Source organism: Anas platyrhynchos, chromosome 3 (assembly GCF_047663525.1).
Source record: "Anas platyrhynchos isolate ZD024472 breed Pekin duck chromosome 3, IASCAAS_PekinDuck_T2T, whole genome shotgun sequence".
In the NCBI taxonomy this organism is placed as follows: domain Eukaryota; kingdom Metazoa; phylum Chordata; class Aves; order Anseriformes; family Anatidae; genus Anas; species Anas platyrhynchos.
In genome coordinates this window covers 110,368,884-110,376,648 of record NC_092589.1, presented here as the reverse complement: position 1 = coordinate 110,376,648, position 7,765 = coordinate 110,368,884, and positions in this window count along the sequence as shown.

Here is a 7,765-nt window from a genome sequence, read left to right as displayed (position 1 = left end):
CTAGTGTTTTCAGAAGTATATCCTTGTCCAATTTTTCTTTCCCATTGGAAAGGTGTTAACCACTGCTTATCCTCCCTTTCTCTGCTACTGTGCAGTGTTAATTAGTTGACCCTCGTCTGGTTTACTATGAATGGTGTAATTCTATTATAGCTCAATCTTAAGGAGAAAAAACACATCGTTAAGCAATTCATCATGGCTTATAAAAAAGATAGGAGGATTCAGGTTTGCCTCATGAAATTTGGTAAGAATTTTGTGGGTTTTAGTGGTTTTGTTTGGTTTTGTGTTGCTGCTTCTATATTGCATCTTCTTCAATCTGTCAGTTGTTAGAAGGGAGGCTTAGGGTAGCGGAAATGGATTTTTTGAGTTTTACATATATTGCAGCCAGGAAGAATCTTTTGTTTGTCCTGAATGAACTAGGTCATAAGACCCCCACAGGGTAGTCCCACCACAAAGTACAGAAATCTCCAACTGAACTGGAGAATCTGTCTGAGGAAGACATCCAGCCTAGATGTGTCATGGTCAGGGCATGTTTTTCTCTATTAAGGACAGTCAAAGTTATCCCATTGCACATTTGCACCTCCTTTATAGTCTGCATATATCTAGTTACAACCAGCTGTGTTGCTCACAAGCACAGAAACTGTGTTGGTGACAGTACTAGAAATCTATCTACTGAAATATTATGAGTAACATAGCTCATTGTAGATGAGTAAAAGACACAAAAGCTCAACAATGAACTGTTGATAGAGATGGAATTTCCAGACTTCTAAATGTTCTTATAGCTTTTTTTCCATGCCTTATTTTTTAAAAATAATTGTCTACCTCTTTATCAAAGTTCTTGGGATGGTCTCACCAGGACTTTATGAGCTTTTTTTCTACGCACCCCTGCTTAATCTTAAAAGACCACATTATTTTTCCATTCTTTTATTCCAATTGTCAGGAAAAAATACATATCCTGTGCCTTAGATGCTTTAATCATATTAAAATAATACAATCTACAAAATGAAGACCTTCAACTTGGATTCTTTCCACCTAACTTTAGGCATGAGACCAACTTGCCTAGGGGTTCCTACTCAGCTCCCTATACAGGCAATGAGCGTGTCTGCCTGCATCTGTTGGTTATAGATGAAAAATAGGCTCCAATTTGGATATCTCACTTTAATGTCTCAAATGATGCAAGATGAAGCAGGGGAATAGTCTATAATCCTAGTTTCCATGACAAAAACAGCCCCTAGGCAGGATGTGCTAACCTATTCTAGAAACTCAGCCACATGTCATTTCTTTACCTTCCCCGTGAACTAATGAGACTCACCAGTATATGCATACCTCTAAGTGCATTTAGTGTGGGACACAAGAGAAGAAAATTATTTTAAGAAAGATCTTAACAATATACACAAACTCTTTTATAACGTTTAGACACTTTTTTTGTAAGATCAGGTAGGAAAGACAAGGGGTGGGGCTGAAAAGTGTTAGGGTGATACAGTATAGGAACACACCATAGGTTTTGGCTATTTGCACCAAATAAAATCTGGAATGTTACCTAGCAGAAAGCTGTAATGAAGCTGGTAAAATGAAATGCAAATATAAAAGAGAAAATGCCAATGTGGTTGTCGTTAAAACTCTTTCAGAGCTATAATCCATCCTTGACTTTTCCTTTGTTAGATTTTCCCTTTGTGGATACAAGCCAGAAAAAACATAGCTGTGCAGGCTGAAAAGGAGGAAAACAAATAGTGCTTGTGTGTTCTTGGGTGAGATGGATGAGAGGTGGCAGGATGGGGCTCCGCTTGGAAAAGATCCTACATACAGGAGTCCGACTCATGCTCAGTGTGAAGGACCCTATTTCTACAGGGCCATTTCTTTCATGGAAGCTGGCAGTGACTTACACCAGTTCTGGGCTGTTGCTTCAAATGTAGCTCACAAGACATGACAATGCTTTAACATTTCTCTGCAAACAGCTTGTGACACTTGATTCCTTCTAAAATCTCTCTGTGAAAGGAAGATAGAGGAAAGCTTGTCCTATATTTTAGGACTTGAGTCTCAGCATTTCTACTTGCAAGTTTGACATAGTCTAGGCATGCGATGTGGCTTACACTTTTGGAAGTAACAGTGTTATTTTGTAATTTCACCTGAAACTGGATTTTGAGGATGCCCAGCTCACTCATGATACAGAGGAGAGGCCCCTGAATTTCTGCACACAGAGCATAATATGTTCTTTAGTTTCTTCTCTGATAAGACAAAAATTGGTAACATCTCCTTGAGAGACAACTGCAGAGCTCAGGTATGTATTTGTGTTGGCATAGATGGCCAAACTAAGAGTTATGGTTTAGCTACATATATTATGTTGTAACCAGTCAGTGTGCAGTACTACATCCATGTACCACAATGCTATACAGAATGTTGGTATGCTTTTATCATGAAGGCCTCAGAACTTTTTACAGAGGCTTGTTCATTGAAGTGCAACTAGTTTTGCACAAGAAGGTCCCTAAAAAAATCACAAAAACCAAACAAAACAAACAAAAAACAAAACAAAACAAAACACCCCTAAAACTATACAATTCCAGTATGAGAATCAGGACCCTTATGAGATTTCATTTCTTCAAAGCTGCTGTATCCAGTAAAGTTGCATAAGATCTTGTGTTTGGACTTTCCTTGGATATGTCTACACTAGTAAATTGGATTGTGCCAGAAATTTTCTTTGCACACTGGAACTTTATTGTTTATAGTGTTACTCAGAGCAGTCTGTGACATGTTTTCAGCTTATGCTGACTTTGTTCAGTATAGTTACTGAACAATTCCTAAGCATTTCAGGAATTAGGACAGGATTATTCCCAGCAGACAGTCTGGTTGTAGATATCCTGATCTAGGGAGCAGAAGATTTGGAGAAGATGGATGTAGAACAATCCATGCCAGTTGGCCCCTGAGCTAGAAAATGGTCCAGGGTATATTTAATGTCTAAAATGTTTCAGATGTAGCCTGAAGGTCTAAGATCTTGCATGTCCTGCAAGTATCATAAAAATTCACTGACATTTTTGCCAGGGTAGACATTTTTTCTAATATGTCATTCTATCAGCTCTACAATTCCTTAAATTGTATTTAAATCTAATAGATCTGCTATATTTTTTCCTATATAAGGCATAAATGCTTGAGATAACAGGTTTTCCCTTTTGGATTATGTGACAGAATTATGTGGACCAATAATTCAGTAATTTTTTGCAGGCCTGTACCAAAATCCAATTCAGGAGCTGTTTCCTTAGCTGTCTGTGGGGTGCATTTCCTTCATATTAGACGTTACTCTTCTGTGAAGTGCTATCAGCAGCAAAACAGGGCCAAATTCAAATAATCAGATTCCCCATAAAAGTTGAAAATAACTACTGCTTGAGATCCCTATCTGGAAGCCCAGGGTAAAGAAAAAGGAGTTTCTGTGAGTGCCTTTCCAACCAGTGATCTTGAAGCACCATCTGATATATAAGATAAAGAACATTACACTAAAAAGGGAAACCCTTTGTGTGCAGATAATCACAAAGTTTTCTTTGAGAATAGTAATAGGCAGCTTATTTTCCAGCCTTTCATGGAAAGGCTCTGGGGTTAGTGTTGCCTTCGTGCCTCCCTCCTCCTGCTCCCCTTCCCCCGGAGCACTGATTTTGCAGCACCCTGGTAGGACTTCCAGTGACCACATTCTTGCTCCCTTGTATTATCATATTATCACCGCCCCCCAGACTTGAGGCAGTATCAGTGATAGAAATTTCCTTAAGGGGAGCAGTGATAAGGGAAGAAAGGTCATGACCATGCAGACGTGGTCTCCCCAGTGAGTAGCAAAAGGCTGCAGACCTGTTACAGATTTACACCAGCAGTATTTGAGTTCAGGGACAGAAAGTATGAAATGAAAGCAGTGCAGAGATAAAACATTGCACTGTTTGAGCACAATTTATTTATTTATTTATTTTTATTTTATTTTTTTTTTTTGGGGGGTGCTTGTGTTACCTGTCCTTACTGCCATCTGCTTCTCCTCTTCATCACTGCTGTCACCACATTAGCACTTCCATTTACAGCCTCAGGAGCTTTTATTTTCACTGAAAATTTTGCAGTTTTAATTTTAGTTCAGCCAAGCAGGTTTCCTTGTATTTTCATGTTGAGTTTCTGCTGAAGGCGCTGAGAGATGTAGCTTGCACACAGACGAGGAATGTATTGCCTCTCTCTGTTATGGTTCTGTTGTTATCAACACCAATTTGCTACATCCCCAAATTGACTTGCTTTCTCTGCTGTGCTTCCAATTCCCTTGACACACTTTTGCTTCAGAAAAAGATCCTTATATAGGGGCTCAACTCATGAGCATATAACAAAAGCACTTCCCCTTTTTATCTGTTTTCTCCCCATATTTGTTAAAACATACAGTATTGCTCTCCATTAAGAAAGGAATAGTGCTTCTCCCCAGTTCCTTTTCAGCAATAGCCCCACAGTGGGAATTAAGATTGAAAAGGCAGATTGAACATGCCATTTGTGTCATGCAGCTGAAACAAGCTTGATGCATGTGTCCCAAAAGGCACAGATGTTTATTCTTCCAAAATAGATTAATATTGGATTTTTTTTCCCCTCCCAGAGGTTTTATTAAAACCTTTACTAATAAAGCATCAGTATGACCAGTAATGCAACAGGAAAAAAAATCAATCTCTCCAAACTTCAGATGTGCTAGTTTGTCCATATTTCTCTTTTGTTAGCAAATGGAAATGTCCACAAGGAGCTCTTCAAATTAATTAATTAATTTGCTTTCAACTCTTTCCCTCTTACTAGTTGACTAAAGTTAAGAATTCTGCAATACCCAAAAACCTGCAATACCCAAAGCCTCATGCCAGTGTGAGAGACTCTCCTGGCTTGTCTATGATCTTTCAAGTGCTAAATACAGAGAGGGAATGTAGCTGCGTCCTGTGGTGTGCGGTGGGGAAGAGTAGAATCACAGAATCATAGAATGGTTTGGGTTGTAAGGGACCTTCAGGACTATCCAGTTCCAACACCTGCCTTGGGCAGGGACACCACCCACTTGACCAGGTTGCTCAAAACCCCAACCAACCTGACCCTCCCAGGGACGGGGCATCCACAGCTTCCATAGACAAACAAAACCACAACATATTACTCTGAGTAAACCCATATACAAGCTACTGTGAAACAGCACAGAGAGCTTAGGCATTTACCTACTGCAAAACGTGAAATAATCCAGGTGATCATCTGAGAAACAATTATTAGTCATTATGGAGAAAAGCTACCAGAGAGTGCCATGGGGAAACTTGATTAATTGCAGCTCTGTATTATCTCTGTTTTAGATTTCAGGTCCTTCATAGGGTTGTCATGTGCCTTTCTTAGTACATACTACTTGCTCCTTAATGTTTTATAAAGTGGTAGTTACTAGTGGTCTGGCAAGTTTGGGATTTTTAGGATATAAGTCTGTATAAACTTAAAATAAATGGCAAAGCTATCCTAGGTAGCTTACCATCCTATCACCATAGTATGTTGGTATAGGTTGCAGCCTTTCCTTCATGTAAGGTGTCTCTAGGGAGTTTCACCTTTGTGTGAATGCGTATTTTTGTCAGACTTTCAGGATTACACTGACTGTTGCCATTTCTACACCTGGGTGTGAAAGTTTCAGGAGGATGGTTGGAATACAGACACAATCTTCAGTGGCCTCATTTTCCTTGAAAACTGGAGTAAAAATCAGTATGGATTCACAACCTTGGACTGGGGGTTAACAAAGAGAATGGATTTCCTATGGGCATTTCAACACAGTCTTCCAGAGCTGCTGGGATTTCTTTTCTAAACATTACTGGCAGTTGATTTTTAATTGCTCCTGTCAAAGATTTTTCTCACCTTGTACCCAAAGACAGTTGGTTTAGGTCTATTGACTTGGCTGGCTAGAATGGGTCACCTGTTCTCAAATAAACAGTCTTTCTCTCAGGGTGCTTGCTTTAAGGTTGTATTTAGGTTTAAGAATAAAACTAAGCAATATACAATCCTTAGTTACTACCTCTTATGCAAAATTGGGGTCCAGTTTTACCTCATACTTTCACATACGCCTATGTTTAAGAGAGTTCCATTGATTCACTCAGCTACTCATATGGTTAATGTTATGTATGTGCCCAGGAGCCTTGCAGATTTGTGGCCTAAGGTCACATCTATTAAAGTGCATAACAAAACACTAAAACCTCTCCTACTTATCCAAACCCTGTTAATCTAAACTACTTTCATGTCTCTGTTCCATTTGGCTAATCAAGGTTTCAGTAGGGTTGTTCTGTAAGGATAAATACCAAAATTGGTTGAAGTCTGCCCTCGACAAAGTACTTCTGGCTCCTTGTGCCTTTAATGAGAGCCCTGAGTGTGTATCTGAGGTTGGAATTTGGCTCTAATGGAAGGTGGATTTTTCAAATCTTCTGTGAAGTGCTTCACAAAATAAGGGGTTTCAGTTTTTATACCCACACATGATATTATACTCACAGTTACCTTTGGCTGAACGATTCTTGGAATTTCTTGCTATCACATCCAAAAAAATGACACATTGAATTGCGTATCAGCTGCATATATAAGAAAAGATTGTTCTGCAAGACAACATACGGTTGTCAAGGTTTGTATTGAAAATGCTGCTTGGATTCTCCCTTGTGTCTCAATTTCAGTACTTTTTTTTTTTTTTTTTTTTTTTTTTTTTTTACTTTCTTCTTAAACGACTGTGTTTTCATGTGTATTCATTTGCTTTTTAGTAACCTTGGGGATAAGAGCATCTCTAGTTCTTTTCTCTGCTGTGGAAAAAAAGGGAAGACAGCCAATTGTCTAAAAAAAAAGAGTTCTATTTTTCTTGTTAAGGAATGATTTTTCATTGACTATGGAAGCTTGACTTATAATCACAGAAAAATATCTTCAACTCCTGAACTATGAGAAAAAAGTCAGTTTAAATGTGTTCATTCTGCTGGTGATTTACAAGCAAGGTGTGGTCAGATGTGGGACTAGACTGAGAAGATGCTGACAGTGAAAAAACTTTTGTACTCACAGTTCAAAAGCACCTCTGTGCATTTAGTAGCTGAATATATTTTCAGTAGTCATATTGTGAGATTACAGGAGCTGAAAGTACTAACTGCTAGGGCCTCACTCTGCAAAGCAATATAGAAGTCTTTTCTTTCAAAATTAGTTAAGAGAAATTTCTAGGATAAATGGAATGAATTCCTCCCTGGATAAATTTATCTCTTTGCATGGACTTCAGAAGGGAGATTGGTGACTAGTTTAGACTAGGCATCTAACTTTAAAGGGTTTAAAATTAATGGAATAAATCCCAGACAAGGCTGTGCATTGGAGCTGATTTCCAAAATCTTAATGTCTTTGACACCCAAAGGGGAAATACCCAGGCAGTTATTGCTACTGAAATCAGAGGGAGTTAGGTGTCTGATGGTATTCTTATTCCTCTTAAGGTGCTAAGATACCTAAATCTCAGACACTTTTCAGTCCTCAGCCATCATGCCTGAGACTCTTCTCCAGCACTGTTTCCTGGCATGGGATTCCAATGTTTGCACTAGTACACCCTGGTGTGAGCTGTTACCCTACAGGATGGACCTATGTGAGTTGTCCTATAGGGTCAACGGTTGTGTCAGCCCCTACCCTACCAGCAGCAGTCTTGCAGTCTTTGCTGTCTGGAGATCCATGTTTGAGAGAAGGATGATGCCACTTACTGTTCACTGTACTGTGTGCAGTTCTGGGCACCACAGTACAAGAAGGACATTAAACTGTTGGAGAGTGT